General features: G+C 38.1%; 1 pseudogene; it reads right to left on the reverse strand.

Moving 5' to 3' along the window:
- Positions 1-11,516: 11,516 nt before the first annotated feature.
- LOC142873089 (uncharacterized) lies at positions 11,517-11,623 on the reverse strand (annotated as a pseudogene).
- Positions 11,624-18,653: the final 7,030 nt, after the last annotated feature.

Raw genomic sequence — 18,653 nt, forward strand, 5'->3', positions numbered from 1 at the left:
AGCTTTATTTCAACATATGTATATTTTAATATATGTATATGTATATTTATTTAGGACATTGGCATGACCTAAATTTTATGTGTATTTTTAGGTCAAGAAATGGGGAAAAGAGATGAAACTGGATAAATGGAACTTTCTTTCTTTTCCTCTTTATTATGATTATCACATTTGTCCCTGGCCCACTCTTTCACTGACACTTGATCATTAGCATTTACACATGTTGGCAGTTTGTGTCACAAATGCATTTTTAGTGATGGTATACTAGTTCTGTAGGGCGGCCATAACAAAATACCAAAGATTGCATGACTTAAACAAAGAAACTTTGTTTTCTCATACTTCTAGAAGCTAGAAATCTAAGATTAAGGCATTGGCAAGTTTGGATTTTTTTGAGGCTTCCCCCTTGGTTGCAGATGGCTGCCTTCTTGCTGTGTCCTCCCGTGGCCTGCCCTCTGTGCACACAAAGCCCTGATGTCTCTCTATGTCCATACTTCCTCTTTTGTAAGGACAACAGTCAGTATAGACCAGTGTCACCCTCATGGCCTCACTATAATCATATTTTTGAAAGCCTGACCTCCAAATACAGTTATGTTCTAAGGTATCAGGGGTTAGGGATTCAAAGTATGAGTTTGGGCGAGTAGGGGGAGACAGATTCAGCCCATAATGGATGGTTTGCTTATACTGCAACATCAGCTTTGCCTTGAGTACAAGCCATATTGCTGCCTCTCCATCAATGCCAGGCTAATAGCCATGCCTCCTTTTCTTCTCCTCCCTGGCATATGTTCAAAGTTGACTGGCATAGTTCTTATTGTCAAAGCACGTGATGAAGTAGCCTAGTGACAATAACTAATTTTCTGGCACTGTCTTGTTATGTATTGAGACCTATTAGGAATCATGTAGTAAAAGAAAAATTGAAAAAAAGAAAAATTGACATGGAGCTAGAGTTTGACTGGTTGATAACTGAAAATACTGAGGAACACCAACACATGCTACAGTAATGGAGAAGGAAAAAAAGGTACAAGTAGAGTATGATCCTTGACTTGGTCCATATGTGTTGCTATAACAAAATGCCCCCATAAAATGCTGAAATAAAAAAAATTAAAAAACCAAAACAAAATATCTGAGACTGGGTAATTTATAAAGAACAGAAATTTATTTCTCACAGTTCCGGAGGCTGAGAAGTCAAAGATCGAGGTGACAATAGATTCAGTATCTGGTAAGGTCAGCTCTTTGCTTCCAAAATGGTTCATTGTTGCTGGATCCTCCCAAGTAGACAAATGCTGTGTTCTCATGTGGCAGAAGGGGAAGAAGGGGTGAACTTGCCCCTTCAAGTCATTTTATGAGGCACTAATCCATTCATGAGGACTGCCTGAATGGCGTGATCACCTCCTAAAATCCCCAACTCTTAGTGGGCCTGTTGCATTGGGAATTAAGTTTTCTTTCTTTCCTTTCTTTCCTTCCTTCCTTTCTTTCCCTTTCTTTCCTTCTTTCTTTCTTTCCTTTCTTTCCTTTCTTTCTTTTTCTTTCTTTCCTTTCCTTTCTTCTTTCTTTCTTTCTTTCTTTCTTTCCTTTCTTTCTTTCCTTCTTTCTTTCCTTCTTTCTCTCTCTCTCTCTCTCTCTCTCTCTCTCTCTCTCTCTCTCTCCCTCTTTCTTTCTTTCTTTCTTTCTTTCTTTCTTTCTTTCTTTCTTTCTTTCTTTCTTTCTTTCTTTCTTTCTTTCTTTCTTTCTTTCTTTCTGTTTTGAGACAGAGTCTCATCCTGTTGCCCTTAGTAGAGTGCCATGCCATCAGCCTAGCTCACAGCAACCTCAAACTCCTGGGCTCAAGCAATCCTCCTCCTCCTGTCTCAGCCTCTCAGAGTATTAGGAGGGAATTAAGTTTCAACATTAATTTTGAAGGAGACACAAACACTCAAACTATAGCAATCCTAATCCAAGAGGAGATAATACAAGGGAAAGTGTGAAGTAAGAAGAATAGAAGAGAGCCTGAAAAAGTTACCAAACCAAAGTATAAACAGGTGAGTTTTTTTTTTTTTTTTTTTGGTTTTCATGACAACCAGCACAGTGAGCCTGGAGCATTTCAGAGACAGAAAAGGAGCCGATAGACATGAAAAAGACTCATATTGATGAGAAAAATAGTACCTCAGGTAGAGTCAATAGGACTTTGAAGATCTGGAAAACAGAAGAGAGAAAAATGACATAATTGAAATGACTAAGTGGGAGGATAGTGACTAATGCAGTAGGCAGCATTGAAGAGTTGTTTTAGATAAATTGAATTCAATGTTCCAGCAAGATATATAAATGACACCATACAGGAGGAACTTAGAAATTCAAGACTAGAGTTGTTAGAAAAGTTGAGGCTATGGGTAAGGATTTGGGGTTTGTCTGCATAGACAATGCAAACCAAAAGAGATCGTGAAAATACTGAGAGAGCACAGAAAAAGAAACAAAGAAACTCGAGGATACAGCCTTGTAAAAGCCTATGTGAGAGGCAAAGATGAGACCAAGAGGTGAAAAGAAAGTGCACCAGGACAGTGCAACACAATGAACTCCAAGACCCGCATCAATGATGTGGGTAAATGGTTTTAAACTTTGTAAGCCTGTTCTCCTGGAAATGTGATAAAAATGGAACGTCACATCAATTCTAAGCAACTTTGCAATGCACTCTGATTGAAAGATTGCATATGAACTGGGAGTTCTAGCTATGACTATATACACCTGGTACGAAGCCATAATTTGGGATTTTTGACTTGCAAGACACTGGAAGATATGGCTAAGGGGTTGTTAGGAGAGATATTGGTTCGTGTAGGTCATGGGATTTCTTTTCCAGGGCTGCTCCCACTCTCACTCAATGTGGATCTTGTCTTGTTGCATGGATTGTCATGGGGAAAGAAGGAACAAAGAGAGTAACTCTAGGACAAATGAATAGACTGGTGGATTAACTGCTTCAGGGAATCCCATTGAAATACTGAAAGAAAAAAGCAAATGTCAGAAGAGAATTACACATTCAGCTTCTCTCCCAGCCCCCCAAAAATATCATCCCAAGACAAAGGTGAAATAAAAACATTTCAGACGAACAAAAGCTAAGACAAATTATTACCAACAGACCTCCACTATAAGAAATATTAAAGGAAGTCCTACACAAAATAATGAAGGAAATAAAAAATGAGAAATGTAAGGGTAAATATAAAGAATGTTTTTTCTCATTTTTAAATTTCTTTAAAATAAAAATGACTGCTGAAAGCAAAAATAATAGCAACATATTATAGGATTTATAATAAATATGGGCATAAATTGTATGATGATGATAGTACAAAAGATAGTGGGGAATGGAAGCATACCATTCTAAGGTTCTTACACGTATTACATTATCCATGAAGTGGTATAACATTTGAAGGAAGGCTGTGATATTTGCCAGCACCTTGATCGTGCCTCTAGAACATCAAGAAATAAATCTCTGTTGTTGAAGTTCCCCAGTCTGTGGTATTTTGTTAGAGGAGACCAAGCTAAGACACACCAAGCTTCACCACAATTAATGTATCAACATGAAGGAAATTGTCAATCACTGTGAAATCAGGGCTTTTTTTTTGGAGAGCTGGTTTACCAGCATACTATTCCCTATCGCTACTACTCTACTCCAATCTATTCACCTTGGGAGCATCTGTCTTCCTGTCAGTTTCAACCTAGGTTTAGTAATCTCTGAGAGATGGCTATAGAGCCAAACAACGCCATCTCTATCCATTGTGCAGAATCTGAGACGTGTGTCTGGGATATTCTGATCACAGCTAAAGAAAAGCTTGGCTCACAGCTAAAGAAAAGCTTGGAATCTGGAGGTAGCAAGAGGTCTTAATCCGGATTTAGCGATATATGTGTGCATATGTTTTTTTCTCCCAAAGCAGTTATAAGTACATGTTAATGTAGACTTAAGAAAAGCCTAATATTTAAAAGTTGACCCTAGTTGAGCTAAACCAAGGTAAAAGCTAAGCAATCTCTGGCAAACTAAAAGAATTGATGACATTACAAATGCACCTAAGGATTCACTGACATGCTCTAGAAGACAGGGATGCTGTTCCCCCCGCCCCATGCAGTAGCAGCCTCGGAGCCTATTATTTACCCTTGAACAAAAGGCACAAAGTTTGATCCTTCAAACACTTTTACCAACATTTCAAAACCAAGGTCCAAATATGTTGACTACTGCCACTTATAAGTATTTCTGTGGCTCTTACAAAATATCACTCTGACTAGACTCTATTAAAAAAAAACCACACAAAAACCAAAAAACAAACCTTATTAAGTGCCTCTCTTCCCAATGTCTAACCTTTCAAAGGCATTATTCATGCCTCTGGTATTTATTTTAAAAGGATCTTTTTCTCAACTCAATGAGAAAATACAGTCAAAGAAATTGATTTGAAAAAGCATTAGTTTCAAAAACCTGGTAAATGTTATTGCCTTCTTGATATCTAAAAGTCCTCATCCTTTCAAAAAAAAAAAGACCCAGGTAAATTATTTTGTGAGCATTGGGAACTAATACAATTTCTCATAAGTAGGATACTCAGAAGAATCGACCATTATTATTATTCTCAGCTATATACTAATAGAAGGAAATAACTCTGTTTATGCTCCTTTGTGTGAAGTGCTACTTAATACGACCATGAATTTCCATGTATCAGGGATCAAACACTGAATCTGTCTGAGGAATCAAAATGCAGTCCCTTCTATAAATTCAAGCTAGAGAAATCCCTGAAGACTTTGTGAAATTTATGAAATAGCCCAGGATAAATAAATGGGTCTGTAAAATATAACTGATCCAAAATTGTGAAGAAATTCTATGTAGTCTTCTCCACCCCTTCCCTCTCATTCTTATGTCCTCCCCAGGTGCAGATTTATCTAAAACAAGTACAGTTTAAGCATCATGATCCCTCTCTTACATGGACCACCTTCAAAATCTAGAAACATCCCATGATGGTTAGTTTTATTTGTCAACTTACCTAGGTTACAGTCACCAGAAATTCCATCCAACACTAATCTAGGTGTTGCTGTGAAGGTATTTTGTAAGTTTAATTAAAGTCCAATCAATCAAGTTTAAGTAAGACAGATTATTTTAGATAATCTCTGTATTAATAGGTCTGATTCAATTATTTGACAGGCTTTAAGGGCAGATCTGGGGCTTCCCTGATGAAGAAGAAATTCCCTCTGTGGACAGCAGATTTTGCCATCCCTGAGAGTAACAGCCTGGCCTAAAGCTTTCAGACTTGCCACAATTGCATAAACTATTAATAATTCCTTGCAGTAAATCTTTTTATATCTCCTACTCGTTCTTTTTCTCTGGCTGAACCCTGAGGAATATAGGCCCTAACAATATGTTCATGTATTTCTTTTTTATTCACAAAAGTAAAATGTTTTGTAATTTCGGTGAATTGAGACCACTATCTCTGACCACTCTGACTCACCCCCTGCCACACAGGTGCAGTGACATTATAGTGGCCACAGACATTCTGGGGATCTTGTTCAGGAGAAGTTGAGTAACAGATATATTTAGTTTGAGTTTAGTAATATAAATTCATGGTTCACAGTCACTTCCATGAACAGTTATTTCTAGGCACACCTTTCAGATATAGTTCCACTACCACTGGGAAAACACACCGGGGTTCTGACCCAAAGATGCAGGGCCAGAGATCATATCAGAACATGAACATGTCTCACAGCATCTGGGGCCAGACATATGTGGGTAGTGGAGATTTGAAAGGGTTGAAATGTGTGGAGCCAGAGCTGGTCAGTGGAAAATTTTTCCAGTTGTCAGACATGTAAAATTTAAGCAGAGGAGATGATTCTCATCAACATCTTATGAAAATGCACGCTCTCTTTTGACAAGAATATATTTAATAACACATTGTATATACAATCATGAATACACAGTACAATTTTTTCTTAATGGAGATAGTGAAGTAGTTAACAGATTATAGTACTAGAAAAGTCTAACTTCTTCCAATTTGGTGGGATAGATCTTCACACAGCAGCTTAGGAATGTCATTCTAAATACTATTTAGGCAATATCATCTTGCTCCTAATGTCTACTGAAGGGAGTGTTGGCTCTGAGTGCGGCACTCAGATGTGTATCATTGAATGGCTACTCTGAGAAGGAAAGTGAACCCAGGGTGGGAGTGATAGTCTTGAGAATGAAGCTCATAATGAGAACCAAGAGCAACTCCAGTAGGAAAGAAAAAGGTCAGAAAGGAGATTAAGCTCTTGAAAATAGAGCTGCACCACGTGTACCTGCACCACGTGTACCTGCTGAGTGTTCCTGTATATCTGCTGTGAGCAGGGCACTGATTCAGGCTTAGCAGGGTTAAAAGCAGAACCTGCCCTGAGAAAGAGGGAAACAACACTACCTCCAAGCAGCACTGACTAAGCTTCAGTCTGTGCATCGTTTGGGCAATGCCAGCATTCTGATAAATTTCAACACAGCATATCCCAGCATTTAGAAGGTTAAAATTGGAAACAATACCAAAATGCTCAGTTTTCAGAATGAATTGCATCTCTATCCTCTGAATTTCCATAATCATTTGAAACTCATAATTTTTTATTGTCTGCTATGTGCTATGTCTATAGAAATCAGCTTTCCCTTCTGAAGAAATGGAGACTGTGTCTTTTGCATATTCCTCATGCAGTGGTGTGCATGGTGCTTATGCAGAGATGGCTAGAAACTATACCTCCCAACCCCCTTGCACCTACATATGGCCATACGACTGGTTCTCTAAGATTTATGGGGATATTGATGTTGAGAGCCAAGGATCAGGAGTCAGATAATATGACAGCAAAGATGTGGTTACTTAGTGTGAATGGGATGCTATCCGAATTATTTCAGAAACAGTTGCTAGTGAGAGCAATCAGGCTTCCATGTGATCTTTATGACATATCTCATTTGTTCACTAGATCCATTTAAAGGACATAGAAAATGAGCCAAACCAGAGCTTGGAGCATTCACTTAAAAGTTCCTAAGGACACAAGTGCCGGACTCCATTCATATAGACATTGCCAAGCCAAATACTCAAACTTCTCAGCCTTTTTGTGTCTCTGCCTCCTCATCCCTAGACGGCAGTCCTATGTGAGCATTAACAATCAATATAGTCCTAGTTTTGCTCCCCTAGACTTGGTTGAACAAATATCTTCTCCTCCTAACATCCTGTGTTCTCACAGATCAGTTTCAGACAATCTATTGAGAAAGGTAAGGAAGGAGACTTGTCCTGCTTGCAGTGGAGGGGGTCACAAGTTCATATTCCATTTATGCCTTCGGTAATTCTTTTTGTTTCCTTTGCACAAGGTGTTCCAAGATAATGAATACTTCCATAGCAACAAAAGTCTGACAATAAACCGTTACCTTGATTTTCACATTTTCAAAGCAACATCCCTCAATGGCAACTAGTCTTAGCACTGAATATGCAATAATGACTACAAGGTGAACAGTTTCTCTATAACATTTTCTTAGCAACATCATTGATTGATTCTTTTAGACAGGAATTTAGATTGGATTAGATGATCATATTTTTTCATTTGTATACCTTGTTATTAGCAGTTAAAATATGCAGTTTCTTTTGCAACAACATAAGTAATAAGTGACTTTAGTAGAAATTTACTATATCCTAATACAAATGATTTATAAATCCAATTTTATTTTAAAACTTCCATCCTTTCTGTCTGATTATAACTATAAACATATTCTAAAAGCAGAAAGTACATGCATAACTGGAAAAAAAAGCACAAAATATTTCAGATGTAGTGCTGCACAGGCTGTATTCAAAGAACTACTTACTGCACCTTCTTGTTACTAATCAATCACTTTCTTCTCTGTACAATATATTTTGGGGTTATTTATCTGCCTTACATTGTGTTAAGTAAGAAATAAACACTTTGTAATGAATTAAAAGTAAGGAAAGACTCTATCCATCAGCCCCAAGAGACTTGAGTTCTGACATTTTTGAGGGTTTAAGACTCCCAGTGTTCAGTAGCTATGTCTTTGTCAGTGCTTGACTAGTTCTCCATATAGAACACTGGTGGGTGCAAGAAGCTTTCAGAAAATGCAGAGCTTCAGTGGGCTCAGCCTAAGTCCTGAAAGGACAGCTCCCTAAACACTTACACTGAACATTTCTATACTAGCTTGACATGATATATCTTAAAAATGAAATACTTATATTTGTTTCCTTTTTCTGGAACTTGTGATTATGGCTTTAGGGGGCCAATAAATAATACTCCTCTCTTCTCTACCCTGATAAATGCAGGAATCTGATAGAAATCAAAGGATCAAAGCATTAACTTCAACCGGGGGCGGTGACTCACTCCTGTAATCCTAGCACTCTGGAAGGCTGAGGTGGGTGGATTGCTTGAGGTCAGGAGTTTGAAACCAGCCTGAGCAAGAGCGAGACCCTGTCTCTACTATAAATAGAAAGAAAGAAATTCTACTATAAATAGAAAGAAATTAATTAATAAATAGAAAGAAATTAATACTATAAATAGAAAGAAACTAACATATATATAGAAAAAATTAGCTGGGCATGGTGGCACATGCCTGTAGTCCCAGCGACTTGGGAGGCTGAAGCAGCAGGATTGCTTAAGCCCAGGAGTTTGAGGTTGCTGTGAGCTAGGCTGACACCACAGAGCAACAAAGCGAGACTCTGTCTCAAAACAAAACACCAAAGCATTAACTTCATGTTGGATAAAAGATAGAATAGAGGATATAGCTTAAATGTTCAGCCTCAGTGGATTTTCTAACACTTTGCCCCTGTATTAAACTTACCCCACATGCAGTGGTGAACAGCTCTATGCTTCTTCTCCAGCGACACTCATTCATTCATTCTAAAACACTTATCAAGTGTCAACTGTGAGCCACATACTATTTTAGGTATGGAAGAATCAATAATTAACAAATCAAAGTAAGTCACTGCACTCATAGAGCTTAATTCTAATTGGTGGGAAATTAGACAATAAACTAATAAATAGAGAACATGAGAGATAGAAGTATTAACATTCTTTTTTTCTTTTTTGGTATGCTGTTGTTTGCTTGCTTGTTTGCTTTTGAGATAGGATCTTGCTCTGCTGCCCAGGCTGAAGTGCAGTAGCATGATCATAGCTCACTGCAGCCTCACACTCCTGTGCTCAGGCAATCCTCCTACAAAATATTAACTTTAATTAAAAGCCCCTGGATGATTTAGAGAAGATAAATGACATGAATTGGTTTACCTTTTATGAAGATCATTCTGGCTACTTGCAGAATTTGGCTAAGAGTCAGTCAAATAGAACTATTGCAATAGTCCAAGGGAGAGATAATGATCATCTGGACCAAGTAGCAACACTATAGGTGGTGAGAAGAGATTGTACTGGGGATGTGTGGTGGCTTCCACTTCCCTTTCCTACTTTAATAGTCTTCGCTCCATGGGTCAGGGAACCAGGTGGGAATTCTGCTAGTTTCTAAGTATGTATATTCCAATTATACATTCCAAATTTGAATAAATAATCATAGGAAGATTTGGGAATCCACTAGACCAGCTATGAAAAAGGCCTGAGCCAAAACTCTATTGATCACCTGAATTCCATAAGCCCCTATTCTGGCTGGTAAATCACAGTGATGTTTTGGGTCTTCAGGAATTAGGTCAGAGACAGTGTCTAATCATCCCTAAAAAATCTGATTATTTCCACCAATGCAGAGTCACCATGCTACAAAGTTTTGCAGAGAGCAGAGCCCTCAGGAGGACCTATCCTTTCCTTCCTTCTTCAAAGGACTCTAGGTCTAGAAATTGGTTCATGTCTGGGAATTGATTTAAAGGGCTATGACTCTGGTAAGACCCCTATCCTTTACACTTAGAGTTATTCCATTTATACAGATCAAGTAAGAGTTTGGGAAGCTGTCCCTCTAAGCTTTGGATCAAATATCTTTGCAAATCAAATTATTCTGATTACTGCTTTGGCTTCACTGTCCACTATAATAACAATGCCTACCTTGTCATACAATTAAACGCTACCACTGGGATTTTCATTTAGGGATCCAACTGGTCACAGCTCCTACTATAATCTTTGATGTACAAGAGGAGTTACCACAAAGCTCTTTAAGCATGCCAGGGCTTCCTTCAAGAGTGTCTTTCTCGTGGCCATGGTGAAATATGTGTCTTTTGGGTCCTTGCAGGGTGGGTGAGTAGGCCTTACATGTTAAATCCACTCTAACTTTTCAATCTCCCTAAGCCTTGGAATGCTGGCATCTCAGATTTATTTAGTGTATGCCACCTTTGAGTTCCTATATCCGCTCAACCAAATAAGCAAACTGTTAGAGCCTCTCCTAACTCCTCAAGCTAACACACCGAATCTAAAAACTCTGATTAGTGAGTCCATATTGATAAATTCAGCCTGATCCAACCTTATAGTCCTTCGACCTCAATCACACCCATGTTCCTCAAGTTTCTGTCAATATTAAAATTATGCAAGTTGGTGAGGGAGCTATATCATACCTCCTCACAGGTTTTGAGTCTGCTAGGACTTGAGTCCGGCTATGGACTAGTTGAAAGGAGGGTCTGTGGGGATAGGTCCAGGGGAGGATCAGCAATATCTTGTAAGGCAGCTACCTCAGGGGAGAGACTTTTAGAGATTTTTCAGTCAAAGAGAGACTAACCTCCTACAGCAAGGGTGGCAGGGCTGTTTCTTCTGGCACAGAAAGCTCAGTGGAATTTGGAGATTCAAGACCCCATCTTCATCTGAATCTGCCCACATGTGCTGATTCCAGTTTTCAGGATCCCATTCCTTCCAATCAATGTTAATAAAGGCGCCCTGTGTGGTTGGGAACTCAGTTGGCATTGTAATTCAGCCACCCACAAAATTAGGCTTTGGGTTTCGTTTTCATAAATTTCAGACCTCTGGCTGCAAAAGACAATGGTTTATTTCAGAGTAGACATAGAAGATTTTAGGTCTTTTGTGAAAAACTTGTGCTAAGAATTTAAAGCCCTGATCTTATAATTTTCTTTTTCCAAGCTCTCAGGTACTGTTAGAAGCAACCAATCAACTCTACCTTGTGTATTTCCACTAAAATATTCCACTGGCAGAAAATACTTGAAGATCTGGAATGCCTTCTATTAATCACTTGATTACAGGCATCTAGACCTGATAATCTGCATAATCTTTTGCCACTGCATGGCATGGACTACCAGTGCTCCCTTTACTTCTAGAAATACAATAATTAGTGCCTTTAAATCTAATCAGATCAGAGCCAATTCTAGAAAACCCAAAACCAGTTTAGAGAACTTATCCTTTAGATTCTGTTCTCTGGAACCACTCTCAGTACAAAATTTTGTATCAGTTAAAGTTCAGTCAGGGAAGCAGATCCACTAAGAGGTATGTATCTATATTTATGTCTACCTACTTATCTGTCTGCCTTTGTGTCTTTCTGAATGTTTATTAATATTTATCTATCTACTGTAGGGATTTGATCTTATACAATTGATTGTGGGAGCAGCTTAAGCAATCTCTGTCTTCATGTCTGATGCTGGAGTTTGAGTCCACAGGGCAGGCACTTGGATAGAGGACATATCAGATATTAAACTAATAAGAACATGTACTACATTTGATGTTAGCCAAAAGGCCGAGAAGCGATGGGGCAGGCACTTGGGAAGGGACACTACATGTGCACTGGGGGACAAACAAGATTAAGCTGGAACTGAAAAGCCCAAGACAGAGCTTGTAAAGACATGCTGAAACTCGTGACAGTTCTTGTTGCCTCTGACCACAGTGATATAGTTGTCTGGAAAATGTGTTCTAAACACATACACCTGGCCTAGGAGTTTAAAAAGCTAAAGGTAGATGCAGGAGCAGGAGAGAAGTTGTAGGCACAGCAGCTATGAAGATCAGCTAGCCTGTGACAACACATGTAGGCTATGAGACAGCTGCTGCTCCCCTTAGTCCTTACTAGAGTAGATACTTAGATACTTACTCTGGTGTGGCTTTTCCTTCCTTTCTGCAATGTTTCTGCCAAAGCCACCATCCATGGACTTACTGTAGTCTACCCAGCATCACTTCAGACCACAGCATCACAAGGGATCGAGGAATTCATTTCATAGCAAATAAAGTAGAACGACTAGCCCATGCTATGGAATTCATGGATCATATCATGTTCTCTCTTATCCTGAAGCACTTGGCTTGTTGGAATGGTGGAATAGTCTTTTGAAGACTCAGTCACCTTGTGAGATAAGTGCCATCTTGCAGCATGCAAGATGGGGCCCTGTCCTCCAGGATTCAGTTATGTTCTAAATCAGCATGCAATATAACAGTGCTCTTTTTCTCATAGACAGAATTCATGGGTTCAAGAATCAAGAAGTTAAAATAGGAGTACCTCTTCTCACTATTTCCCCTAGTGATCCACTAGCACAAATTTTGCTTCCTGTCCCTATGACTTTAGGTTTTACTCATCTAGAGGTCTTGGTTCTGAAGGGTGCAATGTCCCCACTAAGAGGCACAGTAATGAGTCCATTGCACCGGGAGTTGAGACTGGCAACTGGCCACTTTTGGGTTCTTCATGACAATGAATAAACAAGCAAAAGAAGGGATTATGGTACTACTAGAGGTCAACTGATCCTGAGTGAAAAGTGGAAAATTGAAGTTGCTACTATGTAGTAAGAGAAGTAAGAGAATATCCTCTAGAACACCTGTTAGTACTGTCAGTTCTGTGAGTAAAGTCAATGGAAAACTACAACAGTGCAATTCAAGCAGAACTGCTAATGGCTCAGACTCCTGAGGAATAAAAGTTAGGATCACCCCACCAGAGAAAAAAATCATGACCAGCTGAGGTACTTGCTCAGGGGAAAGGACATACAGAAGGGGTAGTGGAAGAAGGTAGTTATAAATACTAATTATTACTATGTGACCAGTTGTAGAAATGAGGACTATAATAGTTAAGACCTTTTACTTATTTTTATATAAATAGTCTTATTTTCTTACTTCTTTAATCCTTTATTATCTAACATAAGATGTGTTAAGTGGTTAAGTTAATATTTAAGTTACAGGATATCAAGGGGAAGTGTGAATTGGCTAGGAAGAGAATGAATATCCCCAAAGACAAATGGGCACTTGAAACCTTTTCTGGGGAAAGGGTAAACATGTTTTTCAGCTGTGTGTGATACAGTTGTAGCATGTTAGGAGGACATATGATTTTGTTATTGTTATTTGATATTAAGTATGATTTGAGGAGATGTGTATGGATGCCAACTTAACAAGAATTGGAATGTGGTACATTGTCAACTTGGCTAGGTTGAACTATATTTTTCAGAATTCCTTTTCATTCCAGTTTCCAATTAGGTTGGGTCAGCAGAATTCTTATGAAAGATTAGGGGATGGAATGATATATTTATATATCTATCTGTAGACAGAGATCTCTATCTCTATAGAGATATAGATGTCTATAAATATATGAGTATATAGATATATTTATATCTATTTTCCATTCCTAACTATTTGTACTGTGGACTTGAAGATCCAGTATTAGATATGATGACAACAGTCTTATAGAAACTGATTAATCAGCTCCCACAATTGCTCTGTAAGGCCAACTCTTTACAACAAATTCTTTTCAAAATATAGATCTGCTCTTCAAAATATAGGTTCTGCTTCACTAATTGAACCCTGATGTAATACATTTGAAAGATGGAACCAACAGAATTTGCTAACATATTAGATTTAAGGTTCAAAAGCAAGAGAGGGGTCAAAATGACTCTAAGGTGTCATTTGGAAACTAGAAGACTAAGAAGCTAGAGACTGAGAGCTGCCATTTATTTGAAGGAGAAGACTAAGCCAAAACATATCTAATGGAGAAAACAAAAAATGTGTAGCAATGTTATATTTTAAATCCCTACTAGACAGCTAGCTGGAAATGTCAGGTAAGCACCTGGATTTATAAGTCTGGAAGCTTGACTGAAGAGAGTTTAACTAAAGACAAAGTTAGGGAGTCATCCCAAATACCATAAATAGTTCTTAAGCCATGGAAATGGATGAGGTCATCTAGGTAGTGGATGTAGAAGGAGAAGGAAAGTGATCTAAGAAAGAAAATGAAAGATGAAAGAGAATTAGAAAAATTAATAGAATCCATCAAAGAAGATTGAGAAGGGGCAACCAAGAAGGTAGAGAATATGGTGTCCACCTGTATCAAATGCTTCTGATAAATGAAGACTTAAAACATTGGATTTAGCAATGCAGAGATCATTTTGGACTTTGATTAGAACAACTTTAAGTAGAGTGATGGAGATAAAAAGCCTGACTATAGCAGATTCATGAGAAAATGGAAGGAGGAAAAAGTAGAGACTAAAAAAGCAGTTCGGTTTTTTTTTTTTTGGTAAATTCAGAGGAGCAGGGAGATAGTAGAAGCTAGTGGGAGATATGGGATAAAGAGAGACTTTTGGGTTATTTTTTAATTTGAGAAATATTATAGCATGTTTATATGCTAATGTAAAAGATCAAGTAGATCAATTTTTTAAATAATGATTGATGAAGAGAGGGGCAGAATTGCTAGAACAATGCCCTTGGGAAGATGAACAGAAATGAGATCTAGAACATAACGGAGTGATTGGCCTTAAACTGGAATGTAGACTATTCGTCTTTAAATGGGAGGAAGGCAGTTATGTGAGTGTAGGTACAGATGGGTTAGTAGATTAGGTAGTGGGAGCCTGCGGACGTTCTTTACCGATTACTTCTATTTCTCAGGGAGAAAGCAGCAAGGTTTTCCTCTGATGACATGGTTTGGGAAGGAGGAGTTGGAAGTTTGATTGGAGAGGATAAGGAGGGAAGTATTCCTCCAGGAGAGTACAAGTGTGAATGGACTGGAAAAGTGAAAAAAAAATCACTGGGAAGCACTTGAGCTTGGCAGTCGTGAATTTAAGAACAAATTCCATCTTAGTACATAGCATTATGGAGAGAAGACACAACTGCTTCCTGCACGGTCAAATCTGAGTAAGAAAGAACATGAAGTGGTAGAAACAAGCATATTCAATTTCTTCTCTAAATTCACTGGTCGGGTAAGTCAATCTTCTTCCCAAAGGAAGAAGAAAACAGAGAGGCAGGGAGAAGCTGGAAGTATCCCTTTTGTAGCCTTTCCTTCCTTGGGAATGGAATGAAAATTCTCTTCCCTCTAAGAAAACATGAAGAGTTAGGGGTAAATGTTCCCCCACCATGTGGCATCATTTAACAGTACCCCAGTGGGATATGGATTCTGCACATTGTACAGACTACAGATTTCTTTGAGTCATTTCTTAAAGAACCTATCCAATTTAATGCTAATATTAAAAAATCTCTAATGGCATTTAATTACTATAACAGAAAAAAAAAAGACCCTGGTCCCCCAAAGGGAAATCTAAATCACAAAGAAATTGTAGGCTCTAGCAGGAGTTTTCTAAAGATATTTCTGAATTCCTGTTTTTGGACTCACGTAGAATCACCTAACTCCCAGGTCACTAGCAGTGAACATATCCTTGTGGGCCCCTTGAGTTTGCAGAGAGCTGCCCTCACACATTTGTCAGTCCCTGCATTAGGTATCACATAGGGCTGGAGGTAGAGTTGAAGGGGACTTGGATGTAAAGACCCATGGTTGAAAGTCCCAAAATTGAAAATGCTCCAAGTAGTCCATGAGTCAATTTTCCACGATTGAAAAGCGCAACTATATAAGTAAATCCTTTGTGGAATACAAAGATGACACTAACCAACAACTTCATCGCTAAACTCCTAGGTGCATCAAGATTCTGAGGTTCCCAGAACAACTGGCTTTACAGTGGTCAGATGACACTGTGCCTAAGCTATCTGGTATATAAGAAAGTGTAAAGAAGAAATATAAGTGGTAAATATGATATAGAATTCCCAGCCCAACCCAGAATGTCCTAGGTGTTGGCGACAGTAGGGAAGGCTATGATTCCTGAAGAGTCCTTCCAGCAATAAAATTGTTTCTCTCTGAGATCTTCAAATGATAAAGTAAAGGTTTTTCCATTTAAATGTATTCAAGTTGTTTAAAATCTAACAATTAAAACTGTTGGAAATCATATCTAAACACAGATGTGTAAAATAATAGTTCATTTTATTGTTGACAGTACTTTAGCTAGCATTCCAATTAAACTTGGGGGAAATTTGAGATTTTAATAAGGTGTTCATATGAGGAGGGCTAAATTTCAATATTGTCGTAGCTTTCCTATATCAGAAACTGTTCATTTAATCCAACAGAATAGCTGTAGAAATTCGAATATGAGGGCTAATAAAGTGACTAAAAAAAAGAAAAAGCACGAAAGAAACCCTGTTTCATATAGAGCAGTGGTTCTCAACCCCAACTACAATTAGAAGTACAGGGAACTATTTTAAAACTAAAGATGCCTGGACCCCAGTTCAGATTAATTGTGGCATAATGAGAAGGGGAGTAGTGTGGAGGGAGGGCACAGATGTGCTTTTAGAAGCTCCTCAGGTGATCCTAATGTGCATCAGGGCACATGACAAGGATTTTCAATCTCCATACACTTAGAATCACCTGGAGGGAAACTTGTTGCTGGCCAATCCCCACCATAAACCAATTAAATCAGAATCTTGAATGGCTGGATCAAGGCATCAGTATTTTTAAAGCTCCTCAAGTGATTACAATATGCAGCCAAGGTTGAGAATCACTGCTTTAGAGCCACTGGTATAATGGGACCAATTGTATTGATTTACTTTCCTTCCTACTATTGAGAGAGGGAGGGAAAGGAAGGAGGGAGGGAAAGGAAGAAGGAAGGGAGAACAAAGATTAATTTACCTTCCTTCATAATATTGGTATAAGTAAATTAATGATTAATGTACATATGTATGTATGTTTCAGTGATAGAATAATATATTGATATTGGTTTTGTACCAGGTATTCCACTGGGAGCAGAACATTTCATAGAAAAGAGGTGCAAATTTGGGGAGGGAGGGACAGAGTAAGACGTGAATCATACAATCAGCTCTAAGCACTCTCCTCTGCCCATTTGCCTCATATGGTTTTAAAAATGAATAAATATAGACAAATCTGTGGATAAGAAGAGGAACAGAGTGGCCATCATGGACCACGAGTTAGAAGCTGCATGTTCAAGGCCACAGAGGCAGAAGGAGCCTGAGTCCCAGATGATTTTGGAGCTTTAGCACCACAGTCCTGAATTGCCTACCAGACTTTAACATGAGAGAGATCTATTTATTTTGTTTGAACCACAGTAGGTCTCTTCCAACAGCCAAACCTATATCCTAACTAATACAAATCCTGCCTGACCAGGTAGACTTGCTAAAGGACCATCTCTTATTCAAAAATAGTATTTTTACTACATATGATTGTTACTCTACCTGGTTGACCAAAAACTTCCTGGTACTTCAACAAAATGCATCTGTGAGCCAACCAGAAGTTTCTACTCAGTGGAAGTTATCACGCTTAATTTTGGCACCTGGGGAGATGTGCCCCATATTTTTCTCTGTAAATGATTTTCAAAATTTTATACTTTTGCAAGGCTCTGTAAGTCAAACCAAACATGAAAATTTTTTTCAAATACATAAATGTGCATGAAGATGTTACTTAACATAGTGTAATGTAAACATAGTATTTGTCTAACATAATAGATGCTGAAGTATGATATGTGTTTGGTGTTTAGATCTTAAAAAAAATTAAAAATTTCCAGCTTTTGGTCACAATGTAGGTAACATTCTCATTTTATAAAGGAAGCAACTCTAGAACATGTCTCTGTTCTCTTAATTCCATGTTTTTTCTGTGTTATTTTATATTTTAGTTAAATTTAACTTAAAATTTATCCCATTTTTGTTTTATAATTATTAGTATCTGTGAATTGCAATTATAATTTGGAATTCTTTTCATCATAGTCGTGCTTATGCTGCAATTCACACTTTTGCCACTGGATGGCACCAAATTTTACCTTTTAAAGTCGATTTTCCATCGAATTGAGACTGGTGCACCGGGGTAAAGTAAATATTTAAGTTACAAAAGTTAGTCAAAAACAAAAACACACCCTAATATCCAAGTCAATGCTAAAAGCTAACATTCTTGCCCCGCATGTTTGTAACTGAAGAGACAGATTATGTACATAAATGAACACTGCAATTCAAAAGGCCTAACTCAAAGTGAATTGTATATAACACTCCCTGTGAATGTTTAGACTTGAAATTACACTAACCCAAAAGAATACTGTTAAAAACAAATTCTAAGAAACATGCACTACAGAGACACAAAAAGTAATGTAAATATGCTCCACTCACACAAATTCAGGTTGGAGAATATCTAAAGCTTACGATAACCACCTCTTTTCTTGGAAAATATGCTTTGAGAGTTTCATGCTGTTGGTGAGTTTTCTCAGCCTAGTTGTGGTCTCTGAAGTCATCCTTTGATTTTCCTATTGAAGTGGACTTCTCTTGAAGGCAGTAAACCTTTAAGTTGCAGGTGCTCTGGTTTAGGCTTCCTCTTCCTCTTCCTTCTGCTTTCAACACAGCTGCCACTGTGATCCTGTTAAATGCTATGTACCACTTTACTATTCAAAATCCTTCAAAGGCTTTCTCATCTTCATTGATTGGAAAAATTGTGACTTTTCAGGCTAAATCTTCATATCTCCTTATAGAAAAATGACATATGTTCATTGTAATGAATTCCACAA

The sequence above is a fragment of the Microcebus murinus genome, chromosome 9 (assembly GCF_040939455.1).
Source record: "Microcebus murinus isolate Inina chromosome 9, M.murinus_Inina_mat1.0, whole genome shotgun sequence".
Classification (NCBI taxonomy): Eukaryota; Metazoa; Chordata; class Mammalia; order Primates; family Cheirogaleidae; genus Microcebus; species Microcebus murinus.